The sequence below is a fragment of the Canis lupus genome, chromosome 29, assembly GCF_003254725.2.
Source record: "Canis lupus dingo isolate Sandy chromosome 29, ASM325472v2, whole genome shotgun sequence".
Classification (NCBI taxonomy): domain Eukaryota; kingdom Metazoa; phylum Chordata; class Mammalia; order Carnivora; family Canidae; genus Canis; species Canis lupus.
The window spans coordinates 8,991,772-9,007,494 of NC_064271.1; the positions used below are offsets into that span (position 1 = coordinate 8,991,772).

At 37.9% G+C, this 15,723-nt stretch overlaps 1 long non-coding RNA gene across 1 annotated transcript in view; it reads right to left on the reverse strand.

Moving 5' to 3' along the window:
• Positions 1 to 359: 359 nt before the first annotated feature.
• Positions 360 to 15,723, reverse strand: part of LOC112678482 (uncharacterized) — a 29,422-nt gene continuing 14,058 nt past the window's right edge. The window contains exon 5 of the long non-coding RNA XR_007406971.1: positions 360 to 1,263. This is a non-coding gene — a long non-coding RNA (uncharacterized LOC112678482). The remainder of the gene's footprint in view (positions 1,264 to 15,723) is intronic.

Here is a 15,723-nt window from a genome sequence, read left to right on the forward strand (position 1 = left end):
CACAGAGGGACATGTAGCTAGGTTTGGGGGATGTTTTAGAATGTCGGTAATGTTTCATTCTTTAACCTGAGTGGTGATTTCATGATATTTACTTTATAGTTTCATCAGTTTACATATTTTTTTTTCTGAATGTATATTTTGCATTTGTGCTCATTTAGCATTTTACTCTAAAAATTTGCATGCATACATTTTGACCCCAAAATTCAGTTTCCAGAAAATTATCCCAAGCAAATAATTAAGGATATACACAAAACTTTTAGTTCAAGGTATGCATAATACAACAATGATTATAATAGCCCAGCATAAGTTAAATATTCAAAGTTAGACTGCATGTCTTGATATAAAAGTATATTCATGATCTTTTTCTGAAAAAAATAAAATAAAAGAAGATACAATCTGTAAGATTACATTCTTGAAAAAATCTGAAAAGGATTTCAATTAAATATTAATAAGCACTTCTCAGAGGCTTACTAAAGTTCATTTTTCTTTTCCTTCCTCTTTTTCATCTATACTTTTAGATTATTCTATAATGATATGTGCATTGTACTCTTTTGTAATAAAAGTATTATTAAAAATAAAAATAAAAATAATGGATCTGGTGGGCATAATACTCTAAATGAGGCATGGATCATGGCCACTTGGGTCCTACAGAGTCTATTTTTCAGTGCAGTGAAATTTTTTGTTTTTGGCATCATACATTTATTAGCTCTCTTTCTCTCTCTCTTTTTTATTGGTGTTCAATTTGCCAACATATAGAATAACACCCAGTGCTCATCCCATCAAGTGCCCCCCTCAATGCCCATCACCCAGTCATCCCAACCCCCTGCTCACCTCCCTTTCCACCACCCCTAGTTCGTTTCCCAGAGTTAGGAGTCTCTCATGTTCTGTCTCCCTTTCTGATATTTCCCACTCATTTTCTCTCCTTTCCCTTTATTCCTTTTCACTATTTTTTATATTCCCCAAATGAATGAGACCATAAAATGTTTGTCCTTCTCTGATTGACTTATTTCACTTAGTATAATACCCTCCAGGTCCATCCACACTGAAGCAAATGGTGGGTATTTGTCATTTCTAATGGCTAATATTCCATTGTATACATAGACCACATCTTCTTTATCCATTCATCTTTCGATGGACACCGAGGCTCCTTCCACAGTTTGGCTATTGTGGACATTGCTGCTAGAAACATTGGGGTGCACGTGTTCCAGCGTTTCACTGTGCAGTGAAATTTTGCACAAGCTCCATAGGAGCAACTATAGGACACTGAAAAAAGAAATGGGGAATAGTCAAGTTAAACACAAGATCAACCGAATTCAATCCATATCTTTTTAAATTTAGTTTTATTAAAAGCAAAGTTGTTCAATGGCATAAAGTCAAAGCCTTGTTAGAAAAAAAAGCAACACATCATGCCTCGTCCTTTCCCTATTTCCTACCTCCCAGACAATTTCAACTGTTTCCCCTTATTCTTTCAGTATATGCCTGTCTGTTTTAAACAACATGTTTACGATGCTTCATTCTGTAGCTTTAAACATAATCTATTGACTTCCCATGGCAGAAGGTAAAGATTTTTCTCTTTTTCAATATACCATGCACATGCATATTCCTGTCTTTGCAACCTCCCAGTATCACAAGTTTGATTATACATATTTAGTGTTTACATCATCATGACAGGAATGCAATAGTTATCTAAGTCAGGTGCCATCCATCACTGAAAACCTTCTCACTTTCCCTGGAGTTAACAATTATTTTTGTTTGTTCATTTGCTTGGGTTGCAATGTGCTTATCTTCCCCAGTTGTATAAACCCCAACTTATCCCCCTGTTGTAACCTCTCAATTCAACCAATGCATCTTGTATTTATCAGGTTAATAAATTTTTTTAACAGTTTCATTTATTTATTCATGAGAGACGCACACAGAGAGAGAGAGAGAGAGAGAGAGAGGCAGAGGGAGAAGCAGGCTCCATGCAGGGGGCCCGACGTGGGACTTGATCCCGTGTGTCCAGGATCAGGCCCTGGACCAAAGGCAGGCGCTAAACTGCTGAGCCACCGGGGCTGCCAGATTAATAAAGGTTTTAAGAAATCTTTCCCAGAACTTCTGACTGTCTCTAATCACACCTGGGTGCTCACTCAGGACCTCTTTTATCTTTCTGCTTAACTCTTTCACCTCTCTCGTTTGTTGACCTTCTGTTTCCTGGATCCCATGACTTCCCTCTTGGTACACTCCCTTTGTTTGTTTGTTTTAAGATTTATTTTTTTATTTGAGAGGGAGCACCAGCGGGAGGGACAGAGGGAGAGGAAGAGAAAATCTCAAGCAGACTCTGAGCTAAGCATGGAGCCCTACGCAGGGCTGTATCTCATGATCCTGAGATCCCCACCTGAGCCAAAACCAAGAGTCAGATGCTTAACTGAGCCACCCAGGCGCCTGCGTGAACTCCCCTGTTTTGATGGGACGCATTCATTTATAGCTTCCTAACAAGGGGGGCATGGAAAGTAATTTTTTGAGATTTTGAATGCTTCAAGATGTCTTTATTCTAACTTCTCACTTAGTTGATGGTTTTTGCAAATACAGAATTCTATGCTAGAGTCATTTCCCTTCAGAATTTTGAAAGCATTGCTCTACTATCTTCCACTTCCCAGTGTTGCTATTGATAACTCTGAGCTCAATTAGATTTCCAGCTTTCACATACGGGCTTATCATATCTCTCTGAAAAATCTTGGGGTCATCTCTTTGTGAAAATTCGTCTATTCCTCTCTGTGTCTGGATACTTTGTGAAATGTTGAGTCTCAATTCCGGGACCTTGTCTTGAATTCCTTCTTTAACAATTAATTCACTTCTGTTTTCATGCTCCTTTCTTTCTGAGTCTTCTATTATTCAGATGTTGAAATTTCTGGAAAGTCTTGATTCTTATCTTTTCTCTCCTCTTCTCCTGCTTTGCCTTTTGTTCTGCTTGCTGAGAGTATTACATCAAATAATTAGTCTCTACCAGGGTCTGAAGCTGTTTCCACTAAATGGAGTCACTGAAAACTATAGCTCCTGATCATTCCATTGAGGTTTCTCTTTCTACTATTATGCTTTTAATTTTAAGACCACTTATTTTAATCTGTGAATGCTCTTTTCTTGATGACATTCTATTTTTATCTCAACAATGGAATAGCTTCCCTTATCTCTCTAATAATAGTTTTCCTTTTCATTTTTTAAGTTATCTTCTTTCTGTATTGTCTGTTTCCTCCAAATCGCTCTTGTTTTTCTCTTCTTGTTTTGGTCTTTTTCATATTTTACAGTTCTTGGTTGGGCACCAAAAAGCTGCTTGGGAGCTCTACAAAAGAGAATAGGGCCTGTCAATTATGGATGTCACTGTGGGGTCATCTGGCTGAGCCCATTCGTTGGAGAACCTCCAATGTTCATATCTTTAGATCTTTTTCCCTGGGGTTATTTGGCTGACAGAATTTTCTAGTGTCTGCCTGGAGTGAAGAAGCCAGCATCCTAAGTCAAGCTGAGGGAAGAAGTCTGGAAGTGATGATAAGGAAGTCTCAGTATTTAATATGCATATATTTTCGTATAATGCCCCATTTTCAGTGAAGAACACCAGCTTTCAGCTCCACCAGAAGTCCTCCAGTTCAGTCAGAGAGCCACTATTTTGCCCTCCCCAGAGACATACATCCAGTCTTCTATCAGAGCAAGAAGGGAACCTGGGAGCTTCCAGCTTCTTAAACATGATTTCATAATGACTTCCAGGCTCCAGGCCCACTTTCAGCCATCTTCCAGGGGTACTTGGCACTGCCAATCCCTAGCTTTGAGGAGTTTCTTGTAAATCAGATGCTTCTCAGCTTTACCAGAGCCAGCTGAGATTCAACTTTCTCAAGTGTGCTAAATTAGTAATCATTCGTTCATCTGCTTTTTAGCTTTCTCGTTATCTTCTCTTACAGTCTCTTTGTGCACACTATGTATATATACATATTTTAAATAATCCAATTTATTAGGGATTTGGCAAGATGCACAGGTAAACATGTGCATCTTAATTGGAAACTACCTATATATTTTGCCCCATGAACTTCTTTTATGACAAGTTTTTCCAACTTTTACATGTTTCATTCTATTTCTTGGGGGTGGAAAAAGTTGGCATATATACTTCTAAATTTGAATCTTGTACTTTTTGCCCATGTTTCACCTTTTTGATGTAATTTGGAAACCCAATCATGTGATAGGAATGATAGTAATAATAAAGAGAGCTACTATTTTATATGCTTCTGACACTATACTAGATCAAAGTTATATATATGTATCCTTCATAGTTTTGTATTATCTGCACATCTGATAACCACATTCTTTGCCTTCCTTTAAGTCATGGGTTGGCAAGCTACAGCCCATGATCCAAACCTGGCCTGCTGCCTGATTTTGTAAATAGTTTTACTGGAGCACAGCCATGTCCATTTGTCCACATGCTGTCTATGGCTGCTTTTGTGCTACAGTGGCAGAGGTGAGTACATACAGCAGAGTCTATATGACTTGAAAAGCCTAAAATATTTATTTACTCTTTGGTCTTTTATAGATACAGTTTGCCAATCCATGCTTTAAGTTATTGATAAAACATAGTAAGTAGGGATCCCTGGGTGGCGCAGCGGTTTGGCGCCTGCCTTTGGCCCAGGGCGCGATCCTGGAGACCCGGGATCGGATCCCACGTCGGGCTCCCGGTGCATGGAGCCTGCTTCTCCCTCTGCCTGTGTCTCTGCCTCTCTCTCTCTCTCTCTCTCTCTCTGTGACTATCATGAATAAATAAATAAAATCTTTAAAAAAAAAAAAAAAAACATAGTAAGTATGATAAGGTTAGAACGAATCTCATTGGTGAGTCACCAAACCTTTCCAATGGCTGACATCAGTTTATTAACCAGTACAGTTAAGCAACTAGCAATAAACCTGTTTAACTCCATGTCTTTCAGATTTTACAGATCAAGTACATAAAAGGTTAAGAAAATTACAAAAATGCTAACCTCACATTGAATGCATTGTCTTATAAGATAAGAAGTCCCCTGTCAGTGTGTGTTTAAAGAGTGATAACATGCAAATACAAAAGAATCACCATAGATGATATTCATGATCCTGCACATCAGATTCTGGGGAAGTATGGAATTCTAAGGAATTCTAAGAATTCACAAACTGACTTCTAAAAAATTTTAGACCTGTGGAAGGGAGAAAAAGGTTAAGGCTACATCATATTAGTGAAATATTATTTACTACTTTCTCCTTCCTGGAGATTTATAATATATTAGCACATGAGAGATCTAGAAAATTCCTGCAAAAGAAAAATATAAACACCTTTTTATGCAAATATTACCCTTTAGAAATTATCTCTTCCAATCCTAAAACTATGATTTCATCATATCTGTATTTATATCATTAGAAACATTGTTAAACCCTTTGCTGACCGAGATGAATAACCATGTTTTCCATGGTTTTCAGAAACTCGAACAACTTTACGGTTCTGTGTCTATTAGAGCAGTGTTTTACCTGGAAGCTAGTTTGAAAGAAGCTGACAGTTAATCAAGACAGAATCAGAGCACTAAGATAAATGGTGTTTATCATTCATTGCTTCCCTTTTCCTTATTCTGAAGCCACCAGAAAGGAATGAGGGGAAGGTAAAAGCAATAACTATTGGGCTAAGGACAAATGGGATCATTTGGCACTGCTGGAAGCAACTGGAATGCTCTGCATTCCACAACCAACAGGCAAGAGAGCCCCTCAGCAGATTTCATCTGGAGTTTGTCTGATCTTGGACAGTAATGGCCACTGCTTTTATGCTCTATTGGTATAGATCTGCTGAGGACCACTGATAGATGATGGTTCAGTCATCTCTCTGGCTATTGAAATCCTCTGTATTGCTCCAGCATTTTCATTACTCTTTTCCCTATCAGAGGTGATTCTAATCATTAATAAGAGCAATTTATTTGATCTCTATCTTAGGCTTTAACTTACATAGAAATAACAAAATATAAACTTAGTACTACACACCAGGTACACATTCAGGAAAAGCTACCCTTACAAGTTATTTCTTTTCACACAAAGTATAAAATGGAAAGGGTCCCAAAGGAGTGAGAGGTTTTTCTCCACTTTCAGCAACTTAAAATGATTTATTTCCTGATACATTATGCCATTGAAAAATCAAGCTGCATTACCATTCCTGTTTTACAAATAAATAAAACAAAGCTTAGAATGATTAAATAACTTGCCAAAGGTCTCAGAAAAGAGCCCAGGATTCACACTCAGAACTTCTATCTACAAATTCCAAGCTCTTTCTAACAAACCATGCTGCCTGACCAAATACTTTTTGTTTTTCTCATTCTCCAACTCTATTAGCCTAGTAGTTCTATTTAAAAAAGCAAAAAGCAAAACCAAAACTACAACTAAAAATGGTATGTGGTTCACATCATATTTCTGTTGGACAGCACTGATCTCAGATTCGATGCAATCCCAATAAAAATCCCAGCAGACCTTATTATAGAAATTGACAAGCTCATTCTAAAATGTATATGGAGGTACAAAGAATTTGGAAATGGCTAAACAAATTTGAAAAAGAACAAAGCTGTAGAACATATACTCTCTGATTTCAAGAGTTACTAGAAAGTTATAGTAATTAAGACAGTATAATATTAGCATAAAGATATGCATAAAGATTAATAGGGAAATGTAAGACTACAGAAGTAGATCTATACTTGTATAGGCAACAGATTTTTAACAATTACCAAGGTATTTCAGTGGGGAAAGGATGGTATTTTTTCATATATGATGCTGGAATGATTATATATCTGTCTGCAAAAATGAAAATAAAATAAAAATGAATTTGACCCTTACCTCACACCAAATATAAGCATTAATTTGAAATGAATTACAGACTAAAACTCAAAAATTAACTTTTAAACTGCCAGAAGAAAAACATGGTAAGCTATATTCATGAAGTTGAGGTAAAAATAAAATTCTTGGATAAAACACCAAAAAAGCATAAATCATTGAATTTAAGAAATGATAAATTGGACTTTATCAAAATAAAAAAAAATCTGCTTTTTGGAAGATACTATTAAGAAAACAAAAAAGGAAGCCACAGACTAGGACATAGCCACAATATGTAAATCTCACCAAAGGACCTGTATCCAGAAGGTATAAGGAACTCTTATAATTTAATAATAAGAAAATGAAAAGCTTAATAAATAATGATTTGAACAGTTCCACTGCAAAAAATACATTTAGATATATACATATTATATATATGTTATATATTATATATACATATGCATATTATATATGTTGTATTATATATTACATATATTATATAATATGTGTGTGTGTGTGTGTGTGTATATATATATATATATATATATATATATATATATATAATGGTATACCAATAAGCAGATGCATGAAAAAAATGCTCAGCATCATTAATTATCAGGGGAAATCAAACTAAAGTCATAAGGAAATACCACTATGCACCCACTACAATGGCTGAAATTAAAAAGAGTGACTCTACTAAGTGTTCACAAAGATGTAGAGCCACTAGGACTGTTTATATATTCCCGTTAGGACTTGGTGGGATTGTTACAGAAGGCAAAAGGGGGACCAGACAAAAAATGGTACAGATACTTCAGAGAACAGTTTGACAGTTCCTTATAAATTGTCAATTGGATAAAAAATCCAATTGCTAAATCACCATGACCTAGCAATTGGATTCCCAGGTATTTACCCAGAGAAATAAAAATGTGTGTTGCCACAAAGACTTGTCCTTGAATGTTCAGCACCTTACTCAGAAAAGCTAAAAACTCTTCAATAATAGCTGAATGGACAAACAGATTATGGTACAATTATGTAATGGAATGCAATCTGGCAATGACAACAAATGAACTAGGATACATGTAACAACATGGTTGAAGCTAAAGTAAGATCCGAGCAAAAGCAGTCAGACACCAAAGGGTGAATGCTGTATAATCACATTTTATGAAATTCTAGAACAGAGAAAACAGTGTACAGTAACAAAAAGTAGATCAGTGCATGCCCCAGATTTTCAGTACAGATGGGAGGATTGACTCTATATGGGCAAGAAGGAACTTTTGGGGGCAATATTCTATATCTTAATACTGGTAGAAATTATATGGTTGTGTATATTTGTCAAAACTTATCCCATTGCACATTTGAACTGGGTGCTTTGTACACCTGAAACTAGTAGAACACCGTATGTTAACTACACTGGAACTTTAAAAAAATTAATTAATTAATCACATGGGTGTGCTTTATTGTTGTAAACTATACCTCAATAGAGTTGATTTATTTAAAGCATATGTACAGAAACAGAAAAAAATCCCAGAGTACGTATGTCATCATGGTAATGCCTAGATGGTAGAACTGTGGTTGATTTTTACTTCCTTTATCTTCCCTTCCTGTGTAATCTAGCATTTCTATTATTATATATAATGTTAATGATAAAAAAGATAAAAGTAGAAATAATATCCCTTCATTTAAAAAGAAAAAAAGTCATGTATGTGTTTTTCTCACCCCGGTAGTAATTTTCTTATCTAATCATGAGATGGTGGATAGGCTTATTCATCCCTGAACCAGCTCCTGGCCCCCAGTAATATCTAGTGAATTGAACTGAAATGTTGGATTCACTGTAGTCATCACCAATACTTAGACTACCAGTCTATTGCCTATTGGGAATCACTCAGAACATTTTCCACCCAATGCTCTTTTTCTGAGCTTTACCTACTGTCTTCCATCTAATTTTATCACCCTATAGGGTGTGTCAGAGAGAATCCAGAGATGGACAGTAGTTAAAAAGGTAAAAACAGATTTATCCAAAAACTATTGCAATAGGGGGGAAAAAATCTCAGTGTAGAACTATGCTCAACTCCAGATACAGCAAGGAAAAGTGAGTGTTTATAGCCAAGGAGCAGCATGAAAAGTAGTAAAAGGAATCAAGAGGATGGGGGAAGGGGGGTGTCTGGCTAACCCAATTTGGTGGGATTGTTGCAGAAGGCAAACAGGGGGATCAGATAATCCCCTGGGTGGGGGGGCGGGGTGGACGGTGAGGAATTTGATCAGATATGAAGGGCTATCAGGCATTGAGGGCAGAGGATTCTCACCAAACTGACTTAGCAGGATTCTTCTTGCTCTTGAGGTCAAGGCCCAACTATGGGGCCCAGTCCAAATAGGGCTTAAAAGAGCCTGACAAAAGTTGAGTCTTTGTTGGGTGCCTTTTCTCTTCCCACTTCAAATTGCCTGCACTGGGTTGGCCGGCTCTCCTTCCCTAGAAGACCTGGGCTGGTAACAACCCCTGGAGGGGGTCATGCATTGTGATGACAACTTCTTCTCCCAGAACTGGGCTGCTGCCCTTTCTCGGGCCCTGTATGTGCTCCTTGCTGGTGAGAGAGCTTCTCCTTCGCAAGGTACTGATACAAGCTTCCATGGAAGAACTTCAACTATGGGGGGCCCCTTTGTGTGATTATACCTCCTGTTCCATTCGCTCCTTGAAATCTTTCTTTCTTGGCTAGCTTCTGCTATTGGATTTTGATCCTAGGAGGCATTCCTTCCCCTGCCTATAAAGTCAGAGGATACAGGAGCATTATTTAATCCTTGTCACTTCCTCATTCCTCTGGCATCATAGGCCTTTGGTGTGTGCCTTCTCCAAGACAGATAAAGAAAATATCTAGTCTATCCGGTATAGCATAGGAGGCTCTTCTGGGCCAAGGTGACAGGACTGATAAATGGAATGGAATCAGGGACCATGGATGTATTCCTGGGCAGAGAAAGGAAACTTCTTCTACCCCAGGAAGCTAGCCAATAGCAGGCAACAAGCTGGCAAAGGTTCCCTGTATGTCTTACCATCTTGCTTTACAGTGCCTCCTCCAAAGCTATTTTTCATCAGAGTCTTTTACCCACCATGTCAATGGATCATAAGGAATCGCCCAGGAAGTGCACTTTCAGAGACTGTAGTCAAGAGACTTGCACTCCTGCCTAGCTGTCCTGCTCCCGAAGCAGGGTTGGGGACATCACAGAGAAGCCAAACTCTTGGTGGCACTGAGCTCCTGGTGCAGGCAGTACTGGCATTTGTGACAACTTCTGGGCCATAGAAACAATGGTCCAGGTGCCTGAGAAGTCTTGCAGACACATGTTTAACTGGAGGAATATAGTTAAATTGATTCCATGTCTCCCCCAATATGGCGCACTTCCTTCTTGATCTCGAATACATACTTGCCTGTAGAAGAAAGATAAGGGAGTATAGTGATCTCTATAGGACTCATATAGCTGTGTATAGATCGGTTGCCAAATGATATTAAATTACTTTAGTTCTTGTAGAAAGGAAGAACCTGAATTTCATTCTAATGGGCAAATCTGTGGTACTTGAAAGATTGCAAGCCTTGTAAGGACACTGTCATATTCAATATTTGAAAAGAGCATTTGTAAATGATGCACAGGCCCTTTAAATGATGGGGAAACACACCCTCTAGGCTGCCCTAGGTATTCTCCATGAATGAGTGTTCGGTGCTGAAGAGAGGGCTCAGGGCTACCATACAGCACAATCAAAGTATTATGCCAAGTTCAAATCTGAACAAGCTTGAATATACAAGCTTCCCCTCTTTCCCTGTGTCTTTCCTATTACATTTAAAGGGAGGGCTTTGAACACGCCCTACTATCAGTAGAACATGCAAGACAAGGAGCATACAACTTTAACAGTTGCTCACTAGAACCCTGAGAATCTATGTGAGCTCTTCCCCTTCCAGCTTAATGCTCTTTTGTTTGCATGAAAGGCGCAGGCACCTTAATTAAGCGTGATCAATGAGATTACCCTGTGTAAGATCTTAATTAGGTATAAGATTGAAGAATAGATTAATCCATATGAAAGCTGCCATTTTGCCTGCAATATATGGTGTTAGTCATTGAATAAAATGTTTTTGAGCCCAATCTTCAGTTACATAAAAACAGGAAATTCATTTATTCTAAGAAAGACAGAAATGTAGAGTCATAAATTTTAAAATTCAAAAAAAAAAATTGAAATGCATGTTTGCTGACAGAAAGTTTTCTTAGCATTCCAGTAAAGCAGACTCACAATAAAGTTGGTTCTCCAGATAGATAGGAATGTTGTTACATGAAAGTAAAATCAAAATCAAGATATATGTATAATTTACCAACTTTCCTATTTTGGTCTGAACTTATTTATCTGGGAGAAAGGGTAAAAAATACAGTAAGGTGTTCTTTAGCATTCTTCTCTAAAAAATAAAAACAAAATTGTGCTTTTGAAATATACTTCATGTACTTCTGAAAATACTGAAGAATATTTGCATTTGTTCATTAAAATAATGAGATAAATAGGTTTGATATGTTGACAACTTAAACGTGTAATTTTCATTTTCATCAAATTTATGTCTTCATTCTGAGTGTATAATAAGTAGCTATTTTGGGATTGATTGGCACTCATTATTAGGAAGGGGAAAGCAGGATAGGGCTAAGGAGTCTTAGGACTATGACAATCTGTTATCTATGCCCAGAAAAAAAGTTATCATCATTGGTCTAAGCCTTAAATAATACTACTTTGTGCAGATTTTTTCCCTGAAGGATCTGTCCAGCTCCAGGATTCTGTAATTTTACAAGCCAGGCAGTGGCTTGTAAAAAATTATACTTATTGGTGGAACAGAACAATTATTTTAAATGTTCTGTGTTATTCTCCACAGTTCATACTCTTCTGCTTATTGGGATTTTAAAGATAGTACAATAGTGAGCAACACTGATTTCACCAAATTTCTAAACAACTGAGAAATAAGATAATGGAAAAAGGCAGTTGAAGAATAGGGCATCATTGGAGAATGTGGCTCAGACTAAAGGATTCCTTAATAGTGAACCTAAAAATTTATCCAGGGCAGCTTGGGACAAAGAACAGTGTGGGACCAGGAGAAGCCTGCCCTCACCCCTCCCCTACATTTCTCTCTCCCACAGAGCCTTCCCCTAGAGGGATAGTCGAGGAGAATGCTTATTTCTTATAGGCAACAGATCCCAAATGAAAGTAGCTAGGCTAACATACTCAGATTCTCCTTGCAAAATCACCACATGGGTCGCTCCAGGTCTCCAGAAATGGAATGATTAAGATGCATAGAGATGCACAGATGTTTCTTTTTCATCTGGAAAGGCACATCAGGATGTGCCTTTTAACCCTCTTGTTCTGTGGCAATGGCTGGGGGGTCTATGACTGTAGCATTTTCATTGTCCAACCCAAGAAAGGCAAGTTAGGTTTTATCCTGCATGACACATCCAAATACTGTGACAATCTTCTTGGAGTAGTGGTTGGCCAGGACAGTGAGGACATATGTATCCTCTGTGGCAAATAATATCATAATGGATTCGTATCATCTGCTGTGAACAGGTACAGGAAGGTGAGTGACTGAATATATGCAACCAAATTCCTAATCCTATACCCTGGGGTCTATGAATGCAGCTCTTTGAAATCAGGAATAATACAAGGAGATAATAACATTTTTGTGACACTAAAACACTCATAGGCACCCCTTTTGCCTCCAGGACAAGGTTCAAGTTCTCTTCTTCTACACCAGCTTTTTCTCCCATATTCCTCTCATGACTCTTCTGTGTCAGTCAACAAGAACTCTGTCCCTACTAACATAAAAATAGACAAGCCAACCTGGCAGAAACTTCCAGCTCTTACTGATGCTCAAGAATCAAGCAATTGGGTGGCTCAGTGGTTGAGCAGCTGCCTTCAGCTCAGATTCTGATCTCGGGGTCCTGGGATTCACGGAAGCCTACCTCTCCCTCTGCCTCTCTCTGTGTGTCTCTCATGAATAAATAAGTAAAATCTTAAAAAAAAAAAAGAATCAAGCAATGTGTACTATGATCTGAAGGTTAACATACCCTCAAAATTCATATGCTGGTGTTAGGAGGTGGGGCCTTTGAAATGTGATTGGATCATGAAGGAGGAGGCCTCATGAATGGGATTCTTAATTTTCTATAAGAGACCCCCACAGAGATCTACTGACAATTCCACTGTGTGAGGACACAGCAAGGAGGCTGACAATGAACCAGGAGAAGGGCTCTCACTAGAATGTAACCATGGCAGTGCCTTGATCTTGTACTTCCAGCTTCCAGAACAGTGAGAAATAAATTTCTGTTATTTATAAGCCACCCTCTGGTATTTTTGTTATAGCAGCTCAGATGGTCTAAGACACTGTGAATCCTTTGAAATTGCATGAATACATGTGCAGTTTTCTTGGGAGAGGATCCACGGCTTTCATTAGACTTTTCAAAAGATCTGGACCCAAAAGAGAAACACTCTGCTCTTCACAGTCCCTGGCACAGATCATGGACAGAGAACAGCATGCTTTTCTAAAATACCCTCCTTGTCATAAATCCCTTCACCAGGACCACTTTTCCTTATAGAAACATGTCAAAAGTGTCATATCACAAGAGGAGCAGGGAGATATTTTGCATCTTCTGATAGCTTGGCTACAATCCTTGCTTCACTATCATCATCCATCACTACTATAATGATATATCCAATTCTGCTCACATTCCTACCAACACCACAAATCCTAGGGCCTGGCTTTTGGAAATATCTAGTGGCCCTGTTCACTGAGAATTTCTTAATTCTGCTTTTATGTCAATCAACCTAGTTGAGCACTTTTCCCGGTAGGGACTGGGTGAATTAGTGCACTACTGTATTTCCCCCAGAACTGTTCAAGTGCTGGGCATGGAGTAGACAAAGAAGAGAATTTTGGCTGAGGTGGAATCTACCTCAAGTTCATAGTACCTTCAGGTAGGTTTGAAATGCCTGCTCTGCAGGTATTTGCCATTGCTCATGGATGCCATTTTTAACAAAGGGAAGAAAGTAAACCACTGTTTATGCAGGTTCTCCACTAGTTTGGAACTGCAAAAAAGTTCTCAGACTGGCTGTCTACTGGGGTCCTTTTTCCAAACATCTTTTCAAAGCTTGATCTGTAAAAGCAGTAACCACGTTCTCAGAGAGAGCTTAAATCTGTCCTTTTCTCTTCCTAACTTTCTAAGATTTCCTATTTTCTACTGAGATAAATGAGTTGCTGGAAGAACTCTTACTATAATGTTTTTCACTTCTTTATATACAATCCAATCTTGAAAGTGGAAGAGAGCTGTTTGTGGGAAGTTAAAAACAAAAGAAGACAAAACAAATCCCCAGTTTCTTAAGTCTCCGGTTGGTGAAGCCCAGACCTTGTCAACTTTCTTTGATATGCCATTTTAAAAAGAACTTAATTGTGGAAAAAATAATGAAAAAAAAAATCATTCAATTTGAATTTAAGAGAAATGTTGGTAAAAATAAGAAGAGTATATAAATTTGAAAGTTGGTTCAAACTGCTCTCCTAGATTCTCTTCTTCCTCTTACTTTCCTGCTGAAGTGAGAGATTTATTTATTTTCATTGAGAGCCAAAACTCAGTTTACAAGGGGCATATGCTGAAATGGTCATTCATGGTTTTCTCCATTTGTCTTTCTTCTATCTTTTCCTCCTTCTTGCCTTTGGTTCCCCTCTGACCAACTCCACCCATATCTAAATTATTTAGTTGCTAAATAATTTAGTCATTATGATTTTTCCTCGATGCCCAAGAGTTTTACAAGTATTCTAGAGGTGCTCACCAAGCCTCCTCCAGCCTCATCCAAAGAGAAGGACAATGGATTCCTGTCTCATCCACCTCATGGACAGGGAAAGAATTGCTCTCATCCACTGTCCAGAAGAACATGGCTGTTTCTATGCTTATTCTGAGAAAGGTGCGAGGAACTTACTCTAGTCAAAGGTGAGAGAGACAAACTCAATCTTGTTGCCCAGAAGAACTGGTAGCTTCCAAGGAGGTTTCTCTTCACTCAGAGCCACCCTTTCTCCACACACAATCCCCCTGGGCAAACCTCCACCCCGACTTGGACTCACAATTTAAGATTTGGAGGTTCTGAGGAAGTATCACCTACAATCCATGCTCAGGGATGCACCTAGTAATAACTTCTTCACCCCAAGGAAGCAAGTCAGGCACAGTTGAACTTGGAAAGTTTTCAAATCAGAATTCCTTTGCTCTAAAATGAAGTCTCCAAAACTACCCTGAATCAACTTCATGAATTTTTACCTACAGATGCAGCAGATTCTCTTGTCTCAAGTCATGGCATTGATTAAAGTAATCTGTATTTCTTAATTAGGTAGAGTAGGTAATAAATTAATTTGCTTGATTACAAATGTTATATCAGTTTGCTTAGTTATGCTAAAAAATGCTATTCATATCAGTAGGTTAAAGAAATGCCTCTCTTCTGTTTTCATTTCAGTGGTTTAGTAGAAAAGAAAAATCAGTTGAGAGATCTTGAATTACACTCAAATAACAGAAAAAAAACATTTTCAAGGGATTTCTTAGTAGAAATGTTGATGTTCTGGTTCTCAGCTAAGAAGAATCCATTTATGAAAATATTTTTAACAGTCTATGAAACATCATTAAATTTAGAGGAACCCTCTTGGGTGAGATCAAAGTATCAGATTGCAACATCTAGCTTCATTTATCTGATAGTTATTGTGCTAATCTCCAAATCAATATTTCTACAAAAAGAGGAAAGAAGTTTCCCTGAGTTGTTCTTAGGACTTACTCTGTATTTTCTTCTCTGGATGCCATTTCTAAACCCATGTAAAGCAGTTAATGACAAAGTTAGTCATGAGATTTCCTATTACTATGCATGTT